We start from the raw sequence: 27,828 nt of genomic DNA, 5'->3' as shown, positions 1-27,828 counted from the left end.
ATGCGAAAATCAAAGATAGCTAAGCAACCTTAATTGACTTAATAGACTAAGCTGACAATCAAACCTAGACGGACTCCTTACGAAGAACTAAATCTAGCAATTCTGATCAACAAAGATCTAAGAATAACCTATCACCTTACAACTTTCTAGGCTAGCAGCTCACTTTTATTTATTTAATTAGTTTTATTGTTTCTATGATATTAATGCATATCAATTACAAACTAGTCAAGAACACAGAGTAAATGACCTAACAAAACCATATCCTATGAAACAATCAACATGGATAATGTGAAACAATAAACCTAAGAAAATAAAACCAAGTAATCATATGCATCAATTTCATCAAACTCAACAATTTACTTAAAACATAAAATCCATAACGAAAAGAATCCCAATCAAAATCAAACCAAACAAAGGTTCATCACGACCTAGGTAGTTTATAAAGTTTTGCCTAGCACCATGTAATCAAAATCAAACAAAGTAATAAAATAAGAAAACATGGTGAAATAATAAAGAACGGAAAATCAAAGGTGCTAAAACCCGTAATCTTCACTCTCGAGTGTATAACTCTTCACCGAATGCTCTCTTGCCATCAAAACCGCCATGAATCTTGAAATATAGCTCAAGTAATCTCCAATTTTGTCTAGTGGCTGTAAGGTATTTTTTAGGATAAGTATAAGGGTGTATTTATAATGAACTGCGCCTTATACTGACAAAAATCAGAAACTTTCTGGAATGAATGGGTGGCCGCCCCCCGCGACCATGTATGTCCCCTGGTCGCGCGGCAAGTTGTGCAATATTAGGGGGGTCGGTCCGACCGGTTCTTCTTCCGGTTCATTTTCTGATGCGTTTCGGCTCCTCATATTGGCTCGTTTTGACTCGTTTTTCGCTCTTTTCGACCACGATCAACTCCCAGAACCTACAAACATAATAATGTTACTAGTATACAAATCTTGACTAAAAACGAACAAAAACCAATCAAATATTAAATAAAATATACAAGGAAAACATATATATTTAGCATTATATATGAGCGGCCGGATTCGGTTGAGTAGTACCAGAAAACTATCCATGAGGCCTTTAGTCGAGACGCCGAGCAATATCGCCCATGGACCTTTGAAGGTCAAGTAACGATGATTGTTGATTCTTGAAGAGTAGGTCGTGCTCGGCGAACTTTTTCTGTGTAGCTTGATCTCTCTCCAGGATTTGCTTCATCGTATCCTTTAAATGTCCTATTCCACCATTCGAATCCTGCATATTATTTTGAACATTAGTACCATTGTTATTATTATTATTGAAATACTAACCTTGTCCTTGGTTATAAGAAGTTTAAAAGCCAGGTGGTTCGCCCGACGGACGCCAATTAGAGTTATTCTGATTTGGGTTCTTGTAGGTGTTCTTATTCTTGTTGTTGTTGTAATTGTTGGGTAACCTATTTTGACCAGCAACAAAATCGACCTCTTGATTTATCAACGGGCACTCCAAAGTACCATGTCCACCCCTACAAAACTCACACTTATCCACCTTTGTCTTAAATTCCTTCACCTCTCTAGTTAGTGTTTCCAAAGCAGCAGCCACACTAGTATCCAGATTAATCTGGTGTACACCTCGAGCAGATGAGGATGTACTAGTTATGGGAGTGGAATTCCCGCGATGTGGCACTTTGGCGTATTCTGATTGAGCAAAACTTTCAAACATCTCGTTACATTCGTGACATTTTTCTTAGCCATTAGATTTCCTCCTGCAGTCGTGTCGAAGCGAACTTGGGTTTCGTAAATCAGCCCATTGTAAAACTTCTCCAAGAGCCCATGGTGTGAGACCATTTTGTGAACAACGATATAGCAGATTCTGAAAGCGCTCCCAAGTATGACAATATGGTTCATTCGGCTCCTTGTTAAAGGAGTGGATCTGATCACGAAGATGAGATGCTTTAGCAGATGGGAAGTACTTCTTGATAAAAGCTGACCGCAATTCTTCCCAAGTGGTGAACGTGCCAGGTAGCTGAGTGTCAAGCTAAAGAGTTGCCTTTCCCACAACTGAAATAGGGAAAAGATGTAAGAAAATAACATATTTAATATCACCTTGTAAATTAAAAAGTTTTAAAACGCGGTAAAGCCGGTTAATGTGTGATGGTGCATCATCGTCATCACTCCCATGAAGTTGGTTATTTTGAATGAGAGAGTTCATGACGTATGACGGAATCTGCCATGAGTTGGGATTGTTGATGTCGGGAATAATGATGCACGACTAGTTTCCGTTTAAGCCATCGAAGGCTTGTGCAGCAACTGTTCTATCGTCGGCCATTTGAACTTCTGGTTGACTTCTTGGACTTTCTGGTGGTGAACTATGTGGTGATGACTTTGGTGTAGAACCAGCTTCTAACGATTGTTTCTCTGCTGACGAACTAGCCCTGGTCTTCAACGAAGAAAATCCAGGAGTATCCATTGGTGGTCCTTGTGAACAAAGATGTGGCATATACCTAAAAAACGCAACAGACCAAGTAAGTAGACTAAATATTAAAAATTAAAACAGAAATAAACTAAAATTAAATTAGACTCCTACGACTCACACGAAAAGAAAACAAATAGCACGTATGTAGCAAGTAAAGTCTAATCAAAGCTAATAACGCAATCGCCAAGAGTCCCCGGCAACGGCGCCAAAAACCTAAGTAATGTGGACTTGCCTTTTGTAGTTTTATATACTAAACTTAAGACACACCAGTTTTATATATTAAACTTCCTTACGGTTATTTAATTGTTTATGTTTAAGTATCTTTTATGGTAAAATTCTACCATACAGCGAGGAAATCAAAGATAGCTAAGAAGACTCAGTTGACTTAATAAACTAAGGTGACAATCAAACCTAAAAAGACTCCTTACGAAGAACAAAATCTAGAAATCCTAACTAACAAAGATCTATCAACAACCTATCACCTTACAGCTTTCTAGGTTAGCAGCTCACTTTTATTTATTTAATTAGTTTTATTGTTTCTATGATCCTATTCGAATTTAATCACAAACTAGTAAAGAACACACAGTAAATGACCTAACAAAACCTTATCAAATAAAATAATCAACAAGGGTAATGTGAAACAATAAACCTAAGAAAATAAAACCAAGTAATCATACGCATCGGTTAAATAAAACTCAATAGTTTACTTAAAACATAAAATCCATAACAAAAAGAATCCCAATCAAAATTAAACCGAACAAAGATTCACCAAGACCTAAGTAGTTTATAAAGTTTAACCTAGCGTCATGTAATCAGAATCAATCAAAGTAAATAAGTAAGAAAACTTGGTGAAGTAACAAAGAACGGAAAATCAAAGGTGATATAACCTGTAATCTTTAGTCTTGAATGTATATCTCTTCACCGGATGCTCTCTTGCCTTCAAAACCGCTAAGAATCTCGAATAATAGCTCTCGTAAACTCCAAATTCGTCTGGTGGCTGTAGGGTATTGTTCAGGTTAAGGTTAGGGGGTGTTTATATACTGAAACAAGGCCCAATACTGAACAAAAAACAAAAACTATATGAAAATAGGGGGTCTAGGCGTCGCGCGGCCATGGTGTGCCTCCATGGTCGCGGAGAGGCCTATGGGAGTAGGGGGGGCGCTCTGACCAGTTCTCCTTCCGGTTCCTTCTTGATGTGTTCCGGCTTCTCGTATTGACTCATTTTTCGCCATTTTTTGATCACGATCAACTCCTGGAACCTACAAAATATTATAATGTTAGTAGTATACAAATATTGACTAAAAACAAACAAATTCTAATTAAATATTAAATAAAATATACAATGGAAACATATATACTTAGCATTTAATTAAATATTAAATTCTAATTACATTAGTTAGTTTTCACCGGATTGGCAGACGAATGTGTCCCGATGTGATGAATTTAGTCAGTGACCCATTTTGAAGATTCGCTGAGCATTCAAACAAAACTTTACAAAAATAACATCCTTGTTAATTAAGGATTGTTAATTTTACGTCAAAAGTTGTTTTAAAAAATAAATAACCAAATAATAATAAACTGTTTTGTGTATTGAAAATAGCTTAAAAACAAACAAAGTCCCAACGACCTTAACTTTATCTAGAGAGGCGTGGAAAAAGGGTGTTATTTTGTTATTAGACAATCTCCATATTTCTTGCTATACTTGACTAGACGTGCTTATATGCTTTAGTTAAGAATATCCTAAAGCCTTAACTGTATCTGATACATATTGAGTCGAATTCATTACATTCGAATTGGATTATGCATCATTCTGCTTGGAAATTACTACATATTAATCTATTTCTCCTCTTTTCTGGTTGTTATGCTGTTACCACTTCATCTTTATTTATTTAGTATTTATTTTTTTCAAACTATTAACTTTTATAAGCACAAACCAAGAACAACCCCCCCCCCCCTCCCAAACCAAAAACAAAAAAAATGTGTCCTAACACCAAAAATTAGATCAACTTAAAGGAACACCAGTATAACCATGAGACCAATCTAAATTTCAACTTTTACTTCAACCAAAGAAAACTCCATGACTTTATATCTTCAATCATGTATTCAATCTTCATATCTTTACCACCAAACGTGTTCTTGTTCCTAGCTTATCAAATACTCCAGGACTATAATTAGAATCCCTTGAAATGCTTCTTTCTCAACCTTCCCCAAACCCACCTGATCATGAAACATAAGAAAATCTCTATCTGAATAAGTCGTATCATTGGCACCTTACACTAACCACTTCCATACCACCTAAGTCACCAAATAGTCTATAAAATATATGCTAGATCATTTCAGGTGCTAACCACATAACCCACACCTACTAAATTGAACTTGGATATTCCTCCTAATTGGCGTATCTTGAGTTGGTATTCTATTCAATTCAGCCCTCCACACATGGATAACTTTTGGACGGAACCCATTACACCATTTCATAACAAAGATTGCTCACATCCCTACTTGAGATAATCATATTCTTAACTGACTTTACCGAAAACTCACTTGACTTATCTTCCAACCACTCCCAAGAACTAACACCAGTATTCCAAAGACCACCACAACCATCCTTTTCACACATTCTTCCCATTCTTTACTCTCAACGTTGGATGTTGGTATACGAGACCAATCCTATTGTTAAACAATCTGGTTGTCCTGCCACCGCTTCATAGAAATAGAAAATTCTTAAAAATTTGTTTTTGGTTTTTAAATTAAGAAATTAGAATTATAAAGTTCCCACTTTCAATGGAATTTACATTCTGTTTATAGTGTGAAAGATTTGTAAAGGGTCCTACTAGAGACACCACCCAAAATAAAAAACACCCACCTAATCCGCCACCAATCGGGCGATCCGCCATAGATCACAGGTTTTTGTCTTATTATGTCAAAGTGATTTGTCTTATTATGTCTGTACCCGATCCGCCACATATTGAGCGATCCGCCATAGACCTCGTACACGTCAACCTCGGACTATCAAATCAGTCAAACCTCGCACATGATATGCCACGGATCGGGTGATATGCCACAGATTAAGTCAATAATTGAATTTGAAGGTTTCCGTCTCCCTTTTTCTAAATATTTGAAGGTTTCCTCAATTTGTGAAATATAAAAACAAGTATCTAACCTAATATTTGTTAAAATATATAAAGACAATGTCGTTGTATGATATTTTGTTTGGTGACGGGAACGACGAGCAGTCGGGCTACACAAATAACGATCAGCCGGAGCAGTCGGGCTTGCCAGATTTGAATGAACTTCCAGACTCGAACCATGATCCGGGCTATGCAAATATCAAGTAGTACGACTTACCAAATCCTGAACAGGTTATTTAGTATATTTATATAGTACAATAGATCGTTAGTTATTTTTTAAATATTATACATTGTCATCATATAATATCAGGGGTATATCATATACGGCGGTATTCAACCTTCCTGGCCAGAGGATAATAGGACATCACCGAATACATATGATGCCAGACTTGAGGAGCCTTATGGTCAGTCTTCGCAGAAGTTACATGTAGACTGTCCGTATTACGGAACCCAAAATTCGTACCATTTACCTTTAGGAGAGCAACCATACATGTCAAGACCAGTCACGAGCAACGTCGTTAATGACATTCAAGAGGATCACGACGAAGGTGGCGATGACGATGTTGATGATGATGATGATGATGATGGTGATCATTACATACGGGAGACGACATTTTCCTATGTAACTGATAATGTATGACCTATGTTTTTTTAAACTTATTATTATTCTTTTCAACACATTACTAAATATTACTTTATTTACATTGCTTGATATCAGTATTTTAATTCTTGTGATGAGTTGGTGGATTGGGTTAAGATGACAGGACGGGAGCATGGTTGTGTTATCTCTGTCCAACGTTCAAGGAACAAAAGTGTTGAACTTGTATGCAATCGAGGTGGGGAACCAAAACTCAATGCAAGGGTGAGGCATACCTGGAGTATTAAAATGGGTTGTCCATTTAAACTTGTCGGGAGGTACAACGCGGCAGGTGATTGTTCGAAGCTAGAGGTTGTCAACGGGACGCACAACCACAATCCCGTTGTGTTTGAGGAGGGGCACCCGGCTCTAAGGAAACTGACCGACGAGGAAATTGATATGATTGCGACGTTACATAGGCAGGGTCTGAGGCCTACTAAACTAAGGCAACCATAAAGGAACGCTTTCCCTGTAATAAATGAATTACTAGGGACATATACAACGTCGTGAAGCTCATTGATGACCAAGATAAGATTGGTGACACCCCCATGCAGGTACTTTTTGTAAGAATATAATTATTTTGTAAAACTCTTTTTAATATATATTATTTTGAATATATATTATATGGTTTTATCATATATAAAATATATATATTCTGTAAGATTTAATAAGAATATTATTTATAATATTATATTATTATATTATTTTTATTATAATTCTGATATTTAATAAGAATATTTGTAATATTTAGTAATTTTTTTATTAAACCCAACGTAGGTACTTGAAAATTTCTTCAAACCCATGGGTTTACCTTTTACACATGGGAGAATCCTTCCACCAACAGGACGGAGAATGTTTTCTTCTGTCATGAGAAGTCGCATACCATGTGGCGTGCGTTCCCAGATTTGTTGTTGATTGACACGACGTACAACACCAACATGTACAAGTGGCCGTTTGTTCAGTTTGTTGGTGTGACGTCGACATCAAAGTCTTTTTGTATTGCGCACGCGGTTATCTTTAGGGAACAAAAGTGTAACTTCACATGGGCCCTGGAACGACTTAAAGACATGCTCGGCGATTGTAGGGAGCCGCGTGTGATCCTGACTGACAGAGACCAAGCCTTGATGAAATCCTGTGAAACAGTCTTTCCCGAAGCTAAAAAAAACCTTTGTAGGTGGCACATCACACATAACATAAAGAAAAAACATAAGAGTCTTTTTCAGACAGATATCTTTGAATCCTTCTCTTACTGATGGAAAGTAATGTATGAGTCGCCAACAAATCTATGTACGACTACAACTGCGGTCAAATGGAAGCAACGTTAGCTAGACACGGCAGATGTGGTAAGTCGTTGTTCCCTACATACACATGATTTTAGATTCTACTTGTACATTGCCTAAATTGTTTTTTTTTATTTGTTTGTAGAGGCTTGGTATTATATTCGCGACAACTAGGTAGATCCATACAAAGATAAGTTCGTGTCCTGCTGGATTGACGACCGACTAAACTTCGGCGAGCATACAACAAACAGAGTAGAGGGCCAGCACGCGAACTTGAAGAGATACCTTCCGGAGCTGAACAATTCGCTAGACTCTATTGCGGCGTTTGCTCTTGAAGTCATGAATTCCCAAATGGAATAAATCGGTGTGACCCTTGAAGACTCCCGTATTAGGATCAATAAGTACCATAAGTTGACTTTGTTTAATAAGCTACATAATAGGGTGTCAATTTTTTCTCTCGCTAAACTTGGCAAAGAGCTGACTTTGCTTGACACATTGCAAGATACGAGGGGTTCGTGCGACCACCGGTTAAAAACATCCTAGGGCTTGCCGTGTGCTTGTAAGCTTAACTGGTACACTATTAACAATACACATATTCAATTAAAAGACATAGACCCCTTTTGGATGAAGCTCGATTTCAGTCTGGCGTTTGTTCGATACGAAGAACCAGATTATGAAGCGGAACTGGAAGATGTGAAAAAACAAGTTCTAGGACTAAACAACTGAATGCAAAAAGAAGTCTACTCTCAAAGATAATGTTTGTTCTTCTTGGGAAATCAAACAAGGAGGAGTCTGTGAAACGAGAGGACCCTTGGGGGCGTCCAAATCTAAACCAACAAGCCAAAATAAAAACGAAACCCCTAGACAAAGCTCGTACTCCCCGTCCCAGTCATTTGATCCCCACAGACACAGCTCGTACTCCCCGTCCCCGTCAACTGATCCTTACAGACACAGCTCGTACTCCCCGTCCCCGTCATTTGATCCCTACAGACACACCTCGTATGCCACGTCCCTGTCATTTGATCCCCATAGACACACCTCGTACGCCCCGTCCCCTTCATTTGATCCCAACAGACAGAGCTCGTACGCCCCGTCCCAGTCATTTGAACCCCACAGACACAGCTCGTACGACCCGTCCCCGTCATTTGATCCTTACAGACACAACTCGTACGCCCCCTCCCTGTCACGGGAACCAACACCCGAAACCCCCACCCATTCGTTGTCGCGTTCCCAGTCTCAGTCTCAGCCCCGATTTAAGATACCTAAACCACCGAAACAATCATCTAAAAAGCAACAGACCGCAACCGACCTTGGTTTCCCATTACTGCGTAACCCAAAGCACGTCCAAGTCATAGAAAAGTATACGCACCTCATTCCCACCTGGGCATTCCCGTTCATTTCCGGAATAAGCGATGTAAAGCCAGATGGTAATTGCGGCTTCCGAGAAATCGCTCTCGGTTTAGGCATGCGTCAAAAAGACTGGAAAGACGTTAGAGCACGCATGAGGAATGAGATGGACACTAACCAATAGTGGTGGAGGCACAGGTTGAACTACGAGACAACCGGTAATTATGACACGGTTCGTGATTCGCTAGACTACTCGACGTCTGCTTTATTCCAGCAAAAGAGTCGCTGGTTTACGGTACCTGGGTACGGACACGTAGTGGCTCAAACGTATGAGTGTGTTTTAATCAATCTCCATCTGACTTCCAGTGAGAGTTACTTCCCTATGAGAATGAGTCCGGAACAACTATCTCAGATTCTAGTGATAGCTATCTAACTGTTAAAGATCATCATTGGCTCAACATACAATTAGAAGGGAATTTCCCCGTGCCGCTACCAGCACGTCAATGGGAAGGATACGCCAATGAGGCGGCACACGAATGGAAGTCTTTGTACGAAGATCGTATAAAAGAGTATCTGCGAACAAGGGAAACTTGGTGAGTGCAAACTAAAGAGCCATTTTATTTAGGATGATATATACGCTGTTTGAGAAACTATGAATAAAATGTTTGTATTATTATGAATAATTATTAATAAAATGTTTGTGTTATCAATAATTTTTTAATAAGATATAACATGATAAAATTTATATTTTTAAAATAATATATTTTTATAATAAGATATAACATGATAAAATATATTTTTGATAATGTATTTTTTTTTAAAAGTATTTTTAAAAAGTATAATATTTGTGTTATCAACAATTTTTTAATAAGAAATAACATGATAAATATATATTTTTAAAAATAATATATATTTTATAAAATAATATATTTTATAAAAAGAAATAATATAAAATATACAAGAAATATCTGCCTGCGGATCAGATCCGCCACATATCGACCGATCTGCTATGGATTCTACAGATCAGATCCGTAGCAGATCGGTCAATATGTGGCGGATCTAATCCATATTTGATTGTGTTAAATACCCACAGGTTATAACCATTCAACTCGCCAAAACCACAAAAAACGCTCAACCTCTCAACCTTTCAATCAAAACATCACCATATTATACCATCAAAACCACCACCACCACCGGAAAATAATGACGATGGAGTCCGAAAATAGCATTACATAGCCATAATAATTTCGTTCTGAAATAGTGGTGGCTGTGTAAATGCTATTTTGGAGTCCGTTATTATTACATAATAAAAGCCCAAATAAAACCATATGTTGGCGGAAAATAATGACGACGGAGTCCGAAAATAGCATCTACACAGCCAGAATAATTTCGTTCAGAAATAGTGGTGGCTGTGTAAAGGCTACTTTGGAGTCCGTTATTATTACAAAATATAAAATAGTAAATATAAATAATATATATAAAATAAATTTTAAAAATATATATTTATAAAATAAAATATATATTAAAAATAATAGTGGTGACTGTGTAGATGTTACTTTGAACTTATGTGCTACCAGTGCAGCTGCCGCGTGCTGGCGGAACACTTTAGTAGTCCCCCTTCTTATATCCAAACAGTGTCCTTTATTGGGGATAGTGGTGATTGTGGGGATCAGCACTGGTCAGCCACATAATAAAGTCCCGTATCAACCTTCATGGGGTTTCCAGTATCAAGAAAGATTGCACCGATGCGCCCACATGGGGTGCATTGAGCAATCTTGGGTTTTTTATGAATTCGGTGTCACCCCAAATTGTCGACTTGCTGATGTTAACCGATCAGTGACTCGATAATATCAGCAAGGGCCTCCACAGCTGGTGGAGGAGATATGCAGGCATAAATGTACCTGTATAGGGTACATTATTTAAAGTTATCTGGTGTATCCTGGCGGATTTGACATTCCGGTGACTGGAGTGCTGTGACCAACACAGCTACCGGGCATAACTATAACCCATTTTTTGTGAGGCAAACCTGTAGCCGTGACCGAGACAGATTTCGGTGACTTGCCAGTATGTGGAGAGCCGAGGCAAATATCTACTGTGTTGATGCTAATTTTGGAGTGCTTATCCAGAAACTGCTAATAAACCAGAAGATGATTAGGAATTAGTCGCTGTATAGAATTTGATGTAATATCCGGTGCTTTTTGATGTAATTATTCAATTTTGTAATTTATTATTGGTTTAATATCAAATTTGTGTTGATATTAGTATAAATCCGTTTATATATTATGAACATAATATTATTTTATATAAAATATATGTTGCGTCTTTGATTCTTAAATAAAAAAGAAAAAAAAATAAAAAAAAAACCTAATCTGTGGCACATCGGTCGATCAGTGGCAGATCGATGTTCACACAGATACTATCGCCGTCTGGTTACACATTCAAACATAACAAACACAAACCCTAACACATCGATTCCAGATCTGAACATCGTCTCCGTTTGATATAACCCTATTCCAGATCCGACCCGGCAACATCAAGGTAAGTAAAATACCTGTATTATACTCTAGTTTGATATAGGTTTTGATTTAGATTAAGGGTTAGGGTTTGAGGTTTGAAATCGGGTTTGGATTCGGATTTGAAAACTGGTTGGATTAAGGGTTTGATGTTAGATTTGGGTTTTAGGTTATCAAACTTTTTCTAAACGGGCTTGGATTCGGATTTGAAAACGGGTTTGGGTTATGGGTTTGAAAACGGGTTTCGGTTACGAGTTAGATTTGGGTTTGAGGTTAACAAACGGGTTTGATAATGAAACGGGTTAGATTTGGGTTTTAGGTTATCAAACATTTTCAAACGGGTTTGGATTCAGATTTGAAAACGAGTTTGGGTTACGGGTTTGAAAACTGGTTTGGGTTACGGGTTAGATTTTGGGGTTGAGGTTAACAAACGGGTTTGATAATGAAACGGATTAGATTTGGGTTTGAGGTTAACAAACGGGTTTGATAATGAAACGAATTAGATTTGGGTTTGAGGTTAACAAACAGGTTTTAAAACGGGTTTGTGATGTGCAAAACGGTCTATTAAAAAACCTAACCTAACTTAGACACTCTAGTTTTAAATTTATAAATATAGACTCTCCTAATGCTAGACCACTAGACAGGCAAGTGTACCTATCGACTATAGTTAGTCCGGATATCGAACCTTCAGGACACTAGCGACACCTAAACTGGACTTTGACTAATAACTTAAATATATTGATTTTATTAAATTTTGTCTTTTTTAATTATTAAATATAAAATAAATAGTACTTACTCTAAACTAGACACAGACAAATAGGAGTGATAACTACCTACGCAAGGAATCCTACTAGTAAGCTCGTAAACTCTCGGAATTGGATTTATGATTGGTACCGTATTCTAAAAATATGAAACTTAAGGAATAACTAAAGTATGCTAGGTCACCTCCCGGTCTCACCAACAATACCTAAGAAACCTAAATATCATGTAAGCTCAATGGTCTAATGGTTCGGATCACCTCCCGGTCTCATGATACCTAAATATGCTAAGGTACCCAATGACTAAATCACCTCCCGGTCTCTCTAATCACAAAACACCCTAAGGCGTAAAGGGGTATTCTTATTAAATTCGGTTATAATTCGGAACTGTAAGAATCTAGAGAAGTCTAGGGTAACTCACTCCCATGCAATCACTACCCAAACCCGCAAAAGACCAAAACAGACGACACTTAATTACCTCCTGGTCTCTCAAGTGACAGAATATAAGATATCTCTAAACTCTCAATTATCGTTCCTATGGAATACGTTAACTATATACCATAAACTAGTTGTAAACACACAGTAAACAACCTAATATGCATCCATACATGAAAGACATTCAAAAAGACGCATATGAAACAATAAATTGATTATAAATTAATACCAAATACGCATATGCATCACAATCAAATAAAATAAAAACTTTACCAAAACATGAACCAATCAATAATAATCCAAAACTGAAAATAAAACGAGTTTAAAAAGTATTCATCCAAACCCAGGCAGTCTAATAGTTTAGCAATCATAATCACGAATGAAACAAAGATAAAATATATATTACAGTTCATCGTAAAAAGAAATAAATTTGATTAGGCTAATAAATTTGATTGAGCTACTAGCCTGGTTAAATTAATTGACCTAGCTGCTTGCTTTTTACGCGTGAGACTTTGTTGACCAGCTAGGGAGCTTGACGTGCTTGGCTGCTTCTTTATTTTCTTTCTTGAAATTGCCGTGAGTCGACACTTTGACGTGTTAGGCTGCTTATATTAATCCTAGTTCTTTGTACAGTAGCAGCCTCCACAAGCCCTCCGTTTTGTTATTTTCCCATCTTAATTTATATAATGGCCTTTTCTTTCTCTCCAAAAATAATATGGACCTAGTAACAGCCCATCAGTTTAGGCTAAAACTAGTTTAGCGCACATGATCAATTTCATTAATCAGCCCAAAGTGCCTTTTTCTTTGTTATTGATTCTCTTTGCTAGATTCGAGCCCACTTTTAATCCAAGTTAAAACTCTCTGCACATAATAAAAGTATTATCAAATATTAGAATACCAAATTCATTTAAATCACACATTCATGATAAATGGCATACGATTTCTAACTTAACCGTATCCTTTTCTTTTACTATAACTATTATTGTAGCTCATAACACTTAAATTCTTTAACATTTACGAACAAGCAAGATAAATAAGTTTCTAGCACGAATGATACAATTATAAGATAAATAAATATTCTATAAATAGTATAAAAATGCATCGTGTTCACTCTCAAGTCTTTTGAAACCTTTAAAGTATAAATAAGAACCAACTGAGATTAATATTTAATAAAAACTAACTCAAAAACTCTCAAAGTTTAGGAAATATTTATATAAAAATATATATACTTTAGACCATATCAGTTTGATAATGAAACGGGTTAGATTTGGGTTTTAGGTTATCAAACTTTTTCAAACGGGTTTGGATTCGGATTTGAAAATGGGTTTGGGTTACGGGTTTGAAAACGGGTTTGGGTTACGGGTTAGATTTTGGTTTTGAGGTTAACAAACGGGTTTGATAATGAAACGAGTTAGATTTAGGTTTGAGGTTAACAAACGGGTTTTAAAACGGGTTTGATAATGAAACGAGTTAGATTTGGGTTTGAGGTTAACAAACGGGTTGGGTTACGGGTTTGATAATGAAACGGGATAGATTTGGGTTACGGGTTTGAAAACGGGTTTGATAATGAAACGGGATAGAAAACCGGTTATCCGTATTATATAATTATAATAAATAAAAATACACATTATATTTATATCTTAAACATAGATGGCGAATAGATATGTTCAAGGGGATGAGCATCTTGTTGGCTACGCGCATTTGGCGTTTGACCCGGAGTCCGATTTTCATATCCGGTTTACGCATCTTCCGAAAATGGTGCCGCAACCTACCTCGACCTTGTCTGAGGAGTTTATAAAAAGTGTTGGGGCCGAAGAGAGAATAATAAATATTTTTGGGAAGAACACATCGTGGGAGAGATTGTTTACCGCCCAGCAGCCAGCGTATGTGACATCTGCCCCGATCCGACCCGACCCAGGTACCCGTTTCTCTGACCCGATCTCTTTCTTTTATGATTTAATATTTATTTATACTTATACTTTATTTTTAATAATAATAATATATATTTCCTTCCCGCCTCTTTCTCTCTCTTTTTCTTTCCGCCGTCCCGTCCCTCTCCTTCTCTCTTTCCGCCTTCTTTTCCCTCTTGTCGCCGTCCCGCCCTTACGCCTTGTTTCCCTCTTTTTCTTCTAACTCTTTGCTTGTCCTTTGTTCCTTCCCGCCTAAGGTTGTCTGCGCAGCTCCACGCGCCAGACTCCCTTACAAGGAATCCTGCGTGAAGACCACCTGTTTCAGCGATTCGCGAGACGAACTCTTCTCGCAGCGCGCTTAGGATTTGTAATTCTTCTCGCAGCGCGCTAAGAACGGTAGTTCTTCCCGCGACGCGCTAAGGATTTGTAGTTCTTCTCGCAGCGCGCTAAGAATCGTAGTTCATCCCTCGACGCGCGAAGAATTATAGTTCTTCCCGCGGCGCGCTAGGAATTCTAGTTCCTCCCGCGGCGCGCTAAGAAATGTGATTCTTCCCGCGACGCGCTTAGAAATGTAGTTCTTTCCGCGACGCGTTAAGGTTGTTTCTGTCTGCCTTCGCGCTCGCGCTCTCTTGACCTTCTGTGTCTGCCTTTGCGCCTTAGCCTTCTCGCGCTAACCCTTTTAGTTTTCTTCTGTTGAATCTAGCCGTTTGCTTTTGTGTTGTCTTATCTTTTGTGCTGTTGACCTAATCTGCTTTATGTCTGAAAAGTTACTTTCGGCGCAGCATGCGCGCCAACCCCATTGGTTGGCAGATAAAGTGACTGATAATCTTTTGAGATCTGCTTTTGCCATGCTTGACCAGTACCTTTATCTGACCCGCCCATGCTTTTTACTGTTCCCTGACAGCTTTTCCTTTGCCCCCTGCAGCTGCCATATCTTTCTATATCTTTTGCTTTTGTTTTCTTATGCTTTTGATATCTTTTGCTTGATCCTGTTAAAGATCTTTTCCCCTTTTTCTGGATTTATGTCTCCTAGGGTTTCTCTATAAATAATAATCTTATTTTTTTCTTAACACTACACACACAAACACTTAATCTCTCTTATTCTCTCTTGCTCCTTGCTCTCTCTGCCGTCCTCCTCTCTGCCTCCGTCTTCCTCCCTGTTCTGTCCTGCTTTTCCGGTAATATATATATTATATATAATAATTTACTTATTAATTATGCTAACTTATAATCAAGACTTAAAAACAGATCGTTAAAACTATAATCTTTAATTATAGGTTAACTTGTGCTTGTTTAAAGTTGGTTCTTGCTTTATCTTACACCGCACCGTTTATCAAGTGAGTAATCTCGTACCTAATCCCGTTTTGCTTTTAATGTTTTGGGATGTTCATGTGTTCATACAAACTTAGAGTCTTAAACTTGTTTATGAGCTTTAGTCGCGCAGTATCCCATGTGTTGAGGACGTTTACTTGGCTGTTTATTTGTATGTGTGTATCATTAACCGCTTTGTTCGGCCTATTCCGAAGTTTTCATGGATCCATTAGATGAACACGGGAGACCTATCGTTTACGGTTTTCTTGTTTTACACTTGCACAGATGTTTTCTCGTTTTTGTGCTCAATTGGGAGCACGGATTGAACTATAAACTATGAGCTATGATCTATCTAGGCTTGATCACAATCTGATTGCACCCTTGTTAAACACCAGACATACACGTGTTGCTCGCAGATTTATTGTTATCTATGTATTGTATTAAACTTGATTTCTCACCAACACGCAAGTGTTTGACGTTTATTTTAACACATGTTCAGGTTTGCAGTAGCTGTTTTGGAGCTTGTGGACACATAGGACGTTTTTACTTTTGGACCTAGATTAAAATGTATCAAGACAAGTTATTGCTGTTCGAATATTTTGATTTATAATATATTGATTTATGTTGGTTTATTTATATCTTATGTATACGTTGCGCATGCGTGAATGAATATATTTATTAAATATTGACACCCAATAGTGTCACGAGTAATGAAACAATATGTGGCGCCCCGATGTATAATCCGCCTTTGGTCGGGGTGTTACAGATTGGTATCAGAGCTCGTTGACTTTAGGATAGGTGGTTAGACGTAACGGCCTAGAATACCTAAGAGTCCCTTCTTGCGCATGACAGAAATCTCATGTTTGCGCGCTTATTGTTAATTACTCGTTATTTATGAATATGCTCGCGCTTGCGCAGTATATGATTTTATGTTTTATTACGCGATATTTCGATTTTTGTTGAACTTCGATTTTTATTGATTTTTCTTACATATTCGTTTGTTGGATTTGAAAATCCGAAAAGTCATGGTGATACATGAATAGTTGATTTTCAATTTCCATTTACGATTATGTTCTGAGGTTGGAGACTTGAAAAGTCATGGTGATACATGAATTGTCAACCTCCAATACTCATTTTCTTGTATATTTTATATTGAAGATTGAAAAGTCATGGTGATACATGAATCGTCAATCTCCAATACTCGTTTGCTCGTATATTTTAAATTGGGAACTCGAAAAGTCATGGTGATACATGAATTGTCGATTCTTGATTCGAATTTGTTACCTTTATTAAGTCTGCATTTAGGGTCATTTATTTTACTTTAACTTTTGATAGTATCTAACTCCGTGAAACCAAGCTTTTCGAGGTTATACCTTGTGCTAAAACCAAGATATTAACTAAAATTAAAACTTTTATAGAATGCCTCCGCTATCTCGCCGATTTCAGAGAAGAGAAGCCTCGCGCATGCGTAGACAGCAACGTTCCCAGGAAATGGCCGCCGCGATAGCCCAAGCCTTGAGCCAAAACAATACCTCCAGTTATAACATTAAATCCTTCAACGCGGGTAACCCTCCGAAGTTCACAGGTCTTGAAGGAGCCACTGTGATGCTCCAATGGCTCGAGAAGATTGAAAACACTTTCCTCCACACCCAATGCCCCTCAGACAGACGAACCCTGTATGCTTCCAGTGTCCTGGAATCTAGAGCGCTTACATGGTGGAATGGAGTAGCTCATGCGCGTGGCGCAGAGGCTGCTTCTAACATGCCCTGGGAGGAATTCAAAGAAATTCTGACGCGAGAATTCTGCCCTCCCAACGAAGTTAAGCGCTTGGAGGAAGAATTTTGGAATCTTAAGCAATACAGCGGTGAAGCGCGCGAGTACGCGACGCGCTTCCATGAACTAAGCCTGCTTGTCCCTCACCTTGTTACCCCTTCCCGTCGAGCCATAGAGAAATTCCTTGGGGGTCTCCCCATGGAAATTCAAGATTCTGTATGGGCCAGAAACCCAGTAACCCTCTCTGACGCCATCGAGTTGGCCGCTGTGCTCAGCGACAACCATGTCAGAGCAGGAACCCTGTTCCTGCGGGGAGCTGAGAAGACCAAACCCACCAAAACTGTCTCTGAACCCGCAGCAACCAAACCAGAACCCTCAAACCATAACCAGAAACGTAGGCGCAGACAAGCCTATGCGCTTACCAGCCCACCCATAGTCCAGCAACCCGCATACCAACCTCCAGTTTATGCGCCTAACCCTCTGTCAGCCTACCCAACACCTCCTGTAGTCCACAACTATGCCTTAACCAATCCCGCACTCCCTGCCCCGCCTCCTAAGAAACCTTACACAGGAAACCAACCCTTTTGCCCAACCTGTAGACTTCACCACCCAACTCAGACCCCGTGTCGACAATGTAACCGATGTGGCCGCGTTGGTCACTCAACCGAATACTGTAGAGTCCCTCCCGCCAACCCAATTGCGCCAACACCACCAGTCTACCCGCAGAATCCACAACCAACCTACCAAAACCCACGACCCAGGTCGTGCTATAACTGCGGTGATCCCAGTCATTTCCGGAACGCGTGCCCGAGACTACAAGTGCAAATCACACAAGCGAATCCGGTGAACCAGATTTCAAACCAAGTGACGCGTGGACGAGCTTTTAACATAACCGCGCACCAAGCGCAAGCGAATAATGACGTAGTTAATGGTACATTTTTGCTTAACGGATTTTATGCTTCTGTACTTTTTGATACTGGCGCCGATCGAAGTTTTATCTCTCGCGCCTTCGAGCAGAAGCTTGCGCGACCGCGCGATAACTTAAAAGAAGATTTTTCAGTTGAATTGGCTAATGGCGAAACTGTTTTAATTAACTCTGTGATTAAAAATTGCACGCTTAACCTTAACGAAAACGATTTCCTGATCGACCTCATCCCCATGCCTCTTGGAAGCTTTGATGTTATTATTGGTATGGACTGGCTCTCGCATAATCGCGCCGAAGTTATTTGCGCCAAAAAGATGATTCGCATACCTCGAGAAAATGGTGATCTTCATATCTACGGCGAAAAACCCTCCCGCGGTCTTAAACTTATGTCTTGCGCCGAAGCCCGAAGACTCATGCGGAAGAAGTGTATTGCATTTCTAGCCCATGTGGTCAAACCTGCTGATGAAAAGAAGAAGCTTCGCGATATCCCTGTCGTGCGTGATTTCCCTGAAGTTTTTCCTGATGATCTTCCTGGTATCCCTCCCGCTCGTGAAGTCGAGTTCCGTATTTACCTTGTCCCTCGTGCTTCCCCCGTAGCTAAATCTCCTTACCGTCTTGCGCCCGCTGAGATGCAAGAATTGGCAAGTCAACTTCAAGAGTTGACCGCTAAAGGATTCATTCGCCCTAGCTCTTCGCCCTGGGGTGCTCCGGTGTTGTTCGTTAAAAAGAAAGATGGATCGTTTCGCATGTGTATTGATTACCGCGAGTTGAACAAACTCACCATTAAAAACCGGTATCCCTTACCGCGTATTGACGACCTCTTTGATCAACTCCAAGGTGCCTCCTGTTTCTCGAAGATTGATCTCCGCTCTGGCTATCACCAGTTGCGCATCCGCGATGAAGATGTTCCGAAGACTGCTTTTCGAACTCGTTATGGCCATTTTGAATTCTTGGTCATGTCCTTCGGTTTAACCAACGCACCCGCCGTTTTCATGGATCTAATGAATCGGGTGTGTAGGCCTTTCTTGGATAAATTCGTGATCGTGTTTATCGATGATGTTCTGGTGTATTCTAAGACCAAGGCCGAGCATGAGCAACATCTCCGATTGGTATTGCAAAAGCTTAGAGCTGAGCAACTCTATGCTAAGCTTTCCAAGTGCGAATTCTGGTCTGATGAAGTACAGTTTCTTGGTCATGTTGTGAACAAGATGGGTATTCATGTCGACCCATCCAAAATTGAAGCAATCAAGAACTGGATTACGCCATCCTCTCCTTCTGAGATCCGTTCCTTTCTGGGCTTAGCTGGTTACTACCGGCGATTCATTTCGAACTTCTCGAAGATCGCTTTGCCTTTAACAGCTCTAACGCACAAAGGTAAACCGTATATTTGGGGCTCGAAGCAAGAAGAAGCCTTTCTAACGCTCAAGCGTTTGTTGTGTGAAGCTCCTGTTCTTGCGCTACCTGAGGGTAATGATGATTTTGTCGTGTACTGCGATGCCTCCAACCAAGGTCTCGGTTGTGTTCTTATGCAACGAGGCAAGGTTATCGCTTACGCATCAAGGCAACTCAAGGTTCATGAAAAGAATTATACAACTCACGACCTCGAACTTGGTGCAGTTGTTTTTGCCTTGAAGATCTGGAGACACTACCTTTATGGTACTAAGTGTATCCTTTACACTGACCATAAAAGCCTTCAGCATATCTTTGATCAGAAGAAACTTAACATGAGGCAACGCCGATGGAACGAACTCATCAGCGATTACGATTGTGAGATCCGGTATCATCCTGGTAAGGCTAATGTGGTAGCCGATGCGCTCAGCCGAAAACCCTGCCAGCTTAACTGTATCTTGCCGCGCACCCAGCTTCACTTCGCGCCGATTCAAAGCACCCTTGAATCGCGCATTCGTGACGCGCAGCGCGCATCCATCAGTAATGGTAACCTTCGCGCCGAGTTAGCGTGTGGCGCGGAAGCGCATTTTGTCCCTAATCTGGGTGGAATTCTCTGCTATCTTAATCGCATCTGGATTCCCTTTGATGAGAATCTTCGCGCTGATATCCTGAGTGAAGCGCATAAATCTCGGTATTCTATTCATCCTGGCGCTGATAAGATGTACAAGGATTTGCGCATTACTTATTGGTGGCCCGGCATGAAGAAGGATATTGCTGTGTTCGTAGCTAGATGCCTGACTTGTTCTAAAGTAAAAGCTGAACACCAACGCCCATCTGGTTTGCTCGAACAACCAGAAATTCCTGCGTGGAAATGGGAATGTGTAGCGATGGACTTTATTACCAAGTTACCTTTGACAGCAAGCAAACATGATAGCATTTGGGTAATAGTGGATCGTTTGACTAAGTCTGCTCACTTCCTGCCCATTCGTGAAAACTACCGTGTTGAGCAACTCGTGCAGCTTTATGTCAAGGAAATTGTCTGCCGCCATGGTACTCCTTTGAGCATCATATCCGATCGCGATGGCCGTTTTATATCTCGCTTTTGGAAATCTCTCCAATCTGCGCTAGGAACTCGCTTGGACATGAGTACGGCGTATCATCCTCAGACTGACGGTCAGTCTGAGCGAACTATTCAAACTCTTGAGGATATGCTCCGATCTTGTGTTCTTGATTTTGGAGGTAATTGGGATTCACACCTACCTTTGATCGAGTTCTCTTATAATAACAGCTATCATTCCAGTATTGGTATGGCCCCATTTGAAGCACTTTACGGTCGTAAGTGCCGCTCCCCGATTTGTTGGAGCGAAGTGGGTGAAACTCAAATCACAGGACCCGAACTTGTTCAAGAGACAACCGATAAAATCGCCAAGATCCGTGATCATCTGCTGACTGCCAGAAGCCGACAGAAGAGTTACGCAGATCGTAGACGGAAGCCTCTCGAATTTCAAGTTGGTGATCTTGTTCTCCTCAAAGTGTCGCCCTGGAAGGGTGTTGTCCGCTTTGGGAAGAAAGGTAAGCTTGCTCCTCGTTATGTTGGTCCATTCAAGATTCTCGCGCGTGTAGGAAAAGTTACCTACAGACTAGACCTGCCGCCCGCGCTCAGTAATGTGCATCCAACGTTCCATGTATCCAATCTCAAGAAGTGTTTAGCTGACGAGAACCTTCACATTCCACTTGATGAAGTTCAAGTTGATGAAACTATGCATTTCGTTGAGAAGCCTGTTGAGATTATGGATCGCGAGGTAAAGCAAACCAAGCGCAGTCGTATCCCTATCGTGAAAGTTCGCTGGGAGTCCAAGCGCGGAGCCGAGTTTACATGGGAAAGGGAAGATCAAATGAAGATCAAGTACCCGCACCTGTTCTCTGCGCAACCTACTTCGAGATAAATTTCGGGACGAAATTTCTTAAAGTAGGGGAGACTGTGACATCTGCCCCGATCCGACCCGACCCAGGTACCCGTTTCTCTGACCCGATCTCTTTCTTTTATGATTTAATATTTATTTATACTTATACTTTATTTTTAATAATAATAATATATATTTCTTTCCCGCCTCTTTCTCTCTCTTTTTCTTTCCGCCGTCCCGTCCCTCTCCTTCTCTCTTTCCGCCTTCTTTTCCCTCTTGTCGCCGTCCCGCCCTTACGCCTTGTTTCCCTCTTTTTCTTCTAACTCTTTGCTTGTCCTTTGTTCCTTCCCGCCTAAGGTTGTCTGCGCAGCTCCACGCGCCAGACTCCCTTACAAGGAATCCTGCGTGAAGACCACCTGTTTCAGCGATTCGCGAGACGAACTCTTCTCGCAGCGCGCTTAGGATTTGTAATTCTTCTCGCAGCGCGCTAAGAACGGTAGTTCTTCCCGCGACGCGCTAAGGATTTGTAGTTCTTCTCGCAGCGCGCTAAGAATCGTAGTTCATCCCTCGACGCGCGAAGAATTATAGTTCTTCCCGCGGCGCGCTAGGAATTCTAGTTCCTCCCGCGGCGCGCTAAGAAATGTGATTCTTCCCGCGACGCGCTTAGAAATGTAGTTCTTTCCGCGACGCGTTAAGGTTGTTTCTGTCTGCCTTCGCGCTCGCGCTCTCTTGACCTTCTGTGTCTGCCTTTGCGCCTTAGCCTTCTCGCGCTAACCCTTTTAGTTTTCTTCTGTTGAATCTAGCCGTTTGCTTTTGTGTTGTCTTATCTTTTGTGCTGTTGACCTAATCTGCTTTATGTCTGAAAAGTTACTTTCGGCGCAGCATGCGCGCCAACCCCATTGGTTGGCAGATAAAGTGACTGATAATCTTTTGAGATCTGCTTTTGCCATGCTTGACCAGTACCTTTATCTGACCCGCCCATGCTTTTTACTGTTCCCTGACAGCTTTTCCTTTGCCCCCTGCAGCTGCCATATCTTTCTATATCTTTTGCTTTTGTTTTCTTATGCTTTTGATATCTTTTGCTTGATCCTGTTAAAGATCTTTTCCCCTTTTTCTGGATTTATGTCTCCTAGGGTTTCTCTATAAATAATAATCTTATTTTTTTCTTAACACTACACACACAAACACTTAATCTCTCTTATTCTCTCTTGCTCCTTGCTCTCTCTGCCGTCCTCCTCTCTGCCTCCGTCTTCCTCCCTGTTCTGTCCTGCTTTTCCGGTAATATATATATTATATATAATAATTTACTTATTAATTATGCTAACTTATAATCAAGACTTAAAAACAGATCGTTAAAACTATAATCTTTAATTATAGGTTAACTTGTGCTTGTTTAAAGTTGGTTCTTGCTTTATCTTACACCGCACCGTTTATCAAGTGAGTAATCTCGTACCTAATCCCGTTTTGCTTTTAATGTTTTGGGATGTTCATGTGTTCATACAAACTTAGAGTCTTAAACTTGTTTATGAGCTTTAGTCGCGCAGTATCCCATGTGTTGAGGACGTTTACTTGGCTGTTTATTTGTATGTGTGTATCATTAACCGCTTTGTTCGGCCTATTCCGAAGTTTTCATGGATCCATTAGATGAACACGGGAGACCTATCGTTTACGGTTTTCTTGTTTTACACTTGCACAGATGTTTTCTCGTTTTTGTGCTCAATTGGGAGCACGGATTGAACTATAAACTATGAGCTATGATCTATCTAGGCTTGATCACAATCTGATTGCACCCTTGTTAAACACCAGACATACACGTGTTGCGCGCAGATTTATTGTTATCTATGTATTGTATTAAACTTGATTTCTCACCAACACGCAAGTGTTTGACGTTTATTTTAACACATGTTCAGGTTTGCAGTAGCTGTTTTGGAGCTTGTGGACACATAGGACGTTTTTACTTTTGGACCTAGATTAAAATGTATCAAGACAAGTTATTGCTGTTCGAATATTTTGATTTATAATATATTGATTTATGTTGGTTTATTTATATCTTATGTATACGTTGCGCATGCGTGAATGAATATATTTATTAAATATTGACACCCAATAGTGTCACGAGTAATGAAACAATATGTGGCGCCCCGATGTATAATCCGCCTTTGGTCGGGGTGTTACAGCGTACCGGGCGCTCACGCTAGAGTTTTACTCTATGTTCCTTTTCAGCTATTTTTTTTTCTTTTCAATTAACTTATAAAGTAGATTTAACAAACGTGTAAGTATTGTTTCAGGCCACGCCCGGATGGAGAGCCGCAGGTCGAGATGATGCTTGATGGTGCGGATACCCGTCTGGCAGAGGTTCAGTTCCGTGTGTTCGGGGAGGAGCGTTATCTATCGATGGAGGAGTTTGCTTTGGCGCTCGGCTTTTACACAGTTCAGGATTTAATAGACCCTGTTTACACGGAGAGCATACACGATACCCCAGATGACGTGTTGAGACGTTTTTGGACGGCTATTAGCGATGAACCTTGGCCTACCGACGGCGAAGAATACGCCCCAGACTGCCGAGCCTCATGCATCAGGGACCCGTTGCACAGGTTTGTATATGTATATGTATAATATATTATAATATAATATAATATAATAATATTTTATTGTATTTTGTACAGGTACCTACACAGGCTTATCGCTTAGACCGTACAGGGTCGTCACCAGAGGGCAGATCACTGCAACCTCCGTGACCTGTTTTTTTTTTGCGATGCCTGCTTACGGGGAGACACTGCAACCTAGCTCTCGCTTTCGGCGACTATTTCGCCATTTACTGGCACAGGCAGGGCCGCGTGTCGTTGGTCGGTGGCATGTTCGTTACGTGGATTGCGATTTCTTTGGGCTACGGGGACCTACTGGATGACCTACCCATTCAGTCGTCGATTCTGCTGCGAGAGCTGGACCGTTCACGGGCACAGGGCATGCGCATCGTCCGGAACATTAACGGCCGGTATCACCTGGTCACTGATCTGCATGCTCCCCCGTACGTTGATGTCCCTCTTGTTGAGCCTCCGCCAATCAAGGAGCCGGAGGTGCATATTCAGGGCGTCGAGGTTGACAATGTTGACGGTAATGAGGGCGAGGAGGACGGTGGTACGTTCTATTTTATCGTTAATTTTTTCTGTATCCTCGTCTAATTAACGTTAATTTATCGTGTTCATAACAGCCACTGCATCAGCACCCGCAACACGTTCCGCGTACATATCGCGCCGTGCGTTTGGATGCGGCCACTGACTCCCGGCTACGGAGACTAGAGCGTGACGTGTCACAGCTCCGTACTCAGATGACCTGGATGGTTGGGTATATGTCTGCCCAACAACATGTAGCCCAGTACACAGCACCAGCGCCACGTTTCGACGAGGAGAGGAGCGATGACGACGCGGGTGGTGCTGCATTTTAGATTTGTTTTTTGTATGCTGTTACTTTTTCCCGAACTCGTTTGGGTTTTTTTTTGAACTCGTAATGTATTAATTATTAATATTATTATATAAATCTGGTTATGCGTTATGCTTATTTTGTTCGTTTTCAATTTTAAAATTGTTGTTTCGTTATTACTTTAAAACCGATCAAAAATTGGTTACACCCGACATCAAATAAAGAAAACAAACATAATTCGTTATGTACTAATTATTATTATATAAATCTCGTTTCTTTTATTTTGTTCGTTTTTAATTTTAAAATTGTTGTTTCGTTGTCACCTTCCAAAATTGAACAAAAAATGGTTACACCCGACTAACAAAAAAACAAAACAAACAAAAGAAAATAAATAAAAGAAAAAACAACAAAAAGACAAAAACATAATAAAATAAAATAAAAACAGTAAAATAACAAAAAACACATTTTTCCAAAACACCCAAGCAATCCACCACATATCGAATGATGTGTGACGGATTGAGTGGGTATTTTGGAAACACCATATGGTGTATGTAAAAAACCCCTTTGTAAAACATAATCAAAGATCTACTATTGGCTTTTCAAGTAGACAATGATGGATATAACAAATGTACGTAAAAAATATATTATTCTCATGTACATATGTCAGGAGCATGTATGTGTTTTCGTTATAATTTAACACTAAAATAAAATATGATAAAATAAATTCAACAAAACATTTGATAATAGAAAACCTTGAAATATACTTACTTAATTACCAGCAAATGTCCCCAGTTCACAGACAAAATACATACACAAAATTGCAATATACAAAACCAACTCACTATAATACACTCCCATCCGCATCAATTTACCAAACTAGCCCTTGTTTCCTACAAAATTAACCTTCATACCAAACTTGACAAAATATACAATAATATTTAATAATTTAATTTAATATTCATAAGTCAACGAGAAAATCGTCGATATTAAAATCGTCGAACTCCTCCGGCAAACTAAACGGCAGGTCCATATCAAACACAAACGGGTCCACGTCAGAAAAGTTCAAACAGTCAAACGACGTTAACTCGCCGTCATCACGGAGGACAGACGTCGGCGACATAACGTTTACACTACGCTGCTACTCGTTTGACTTTGACTGTCCACAGTAACCGTTTTCTCCGGTTCGGATCACGGATCTCCGCCGCCCCCCGCCCCCACGGCCGCCGTAGAACGCCTCTAAACTTCTTCACCGTGGATTTGGTACCGAAATCAATCACCGACACGTGCTTCTTCACTCGCTTCACCGGCCGGAGGAGTCCGTATCCGTAGCGTAGGGATCCGTCACCGTGATCCGTACGATCCGCTTCTTAGTCACCGGAGACCGGGCGAGAGGTGATTTAGTGGTCGTTACCACGTGCTCGGAGAACTTGACCGCCGATCGTACGGTGGTGTCCGTACGACCTCTCTTCATTTTCCGTTGATGGGTTTTGGCGGGAAGTTTAGGTTTTCCCTCCAACTGGGAGATGGGAAGAATGAATGAAGTGTGACTTGGGGGAGTTAAAGGAGAATATAAAGGAGGAGGAGGAGGAGGAGATGAGAGGTGTGAATGTATCCTCACACCGACTCCAGTAGCATCCAGCCACATACTTCCACACACTCACAATAAGTTTATTTTGGTCCCTACATTTATTATTTTTGTTTATTTCACTCCCACTTAAATATAATTCATTTAACCAAATATCATGACGTGAGTGAGGTTTTTAATTAGACTGTCTGTTGTTGTTGAAGTTTGGCTCCGAATTCATCTAATAATATTGTGACATACGATGTTGACTGGACACTCGTTGAAGCCGTCTGAGCCTGTTGTGCTCCAGGCGAGCAGTGGCTTCAGCGAATTATCTGATTTATTTATTTATTTATTTTTTCTTCTAATTTTGCAAAGTGATAAAACTGATAATACATTAGCATAAAAATAATAATAATAATAGTCTGCTACAAGATCATCGGGATGTTTAACCCACAAATGCTCGACCAACTCATGAATAAGGTTTCCGTGGACCTCGTGATTCTTGAGATATAAGACGTTTTGGAGTTTTTCATCATCGGTGATTGTTGATTCGGGTCGTAAGACGTCACCCTGGTAGTTTTGACAAATAGTCATACCTTGGTCCTCAAGAGCCATGTTATGTAGTAGTATACAAGTGTGGACGACATCCATTATTTTCTCCCTTGACCAACACCGTAGTGGCCTCGAAATCAAATGAATTTTTGTCTTTGTAACTCCAAACGCCCTTTCAATATCTTTATATGCCGATTCTTACTTCTTCTTAAAGTACTTCCGTTTGTCTTCAACCGGAGATGCATAAGCTTGAACAAGCATTGACCATTCGTTGTAAATCCCATCAACCAGGTAGTATTCATGCTTGAATTGAACCTCGTTCACATAAAACGATTGAGTTGGTTCAATCCTGTCACTAATGTCATTGAATATCGGTGACTGTTCGAAAACATTTATGTCGTTACTTTACCCGGCAACACCAAAAAACGCATGCCAGAACCAAAGATCATGGGAGGCCGCCGCCTCAAGTATAATACTAGGGCCGGGGTGATCACCCCAGTGGAATTGTCCTCGCCATGCCGTAGG

The 27,828-nt window shown here is 40.2% G+C and overlaps 1 pseudogene across 1 annotated transcript; it reads right to left on the bottom strand.

Moving 5' to 3' along the window:
* Nucleotides 1-609: 609 nt before the first annotated feature.
* Nucleotides 610-26,655, bottom strand: LOC143584604 (pathogenesis-related genes transcriptional activator PTI6-like; annotated as a pseudogene). Its single transcript, XR_013144387.1, has 2 exons — nucleotides 25,953-26,655; nucleotides 610-621 (listed from the first exon to the last, which is right to left on the bottom strand). The product of XR_013144387.1 is annotated as a pathogenesis-related genes transcriptional activator PTI6-like (transcript).
* Between the last annotated feature and the right edge of the window lie 1,173 nt (nucleotides 26,656-27,828).

This window comes from Bidens hawaiensis, unplaced genomic scaffold, assembly GCF_021521415.1.
Source record: "Bidens hawaiensis isolate Kalapana, Puna unplaced genomic scaffold, B.hawaiensis_p1.1 tig00033194_1, whole genome shotgun sequence".
NCBI classification, from domain to species: domain Eukaryota; kingdom Viridiplantae; phylum Streptophyta; class Magnoliopsida; order Asterales; family Asteraceae; genus Bidens; species Bidens hawaiensis.
Note: the sequence above shows the minus strand (reverse complement) of the source record. Positions and strands in the feature narration are given on the sequence as shown.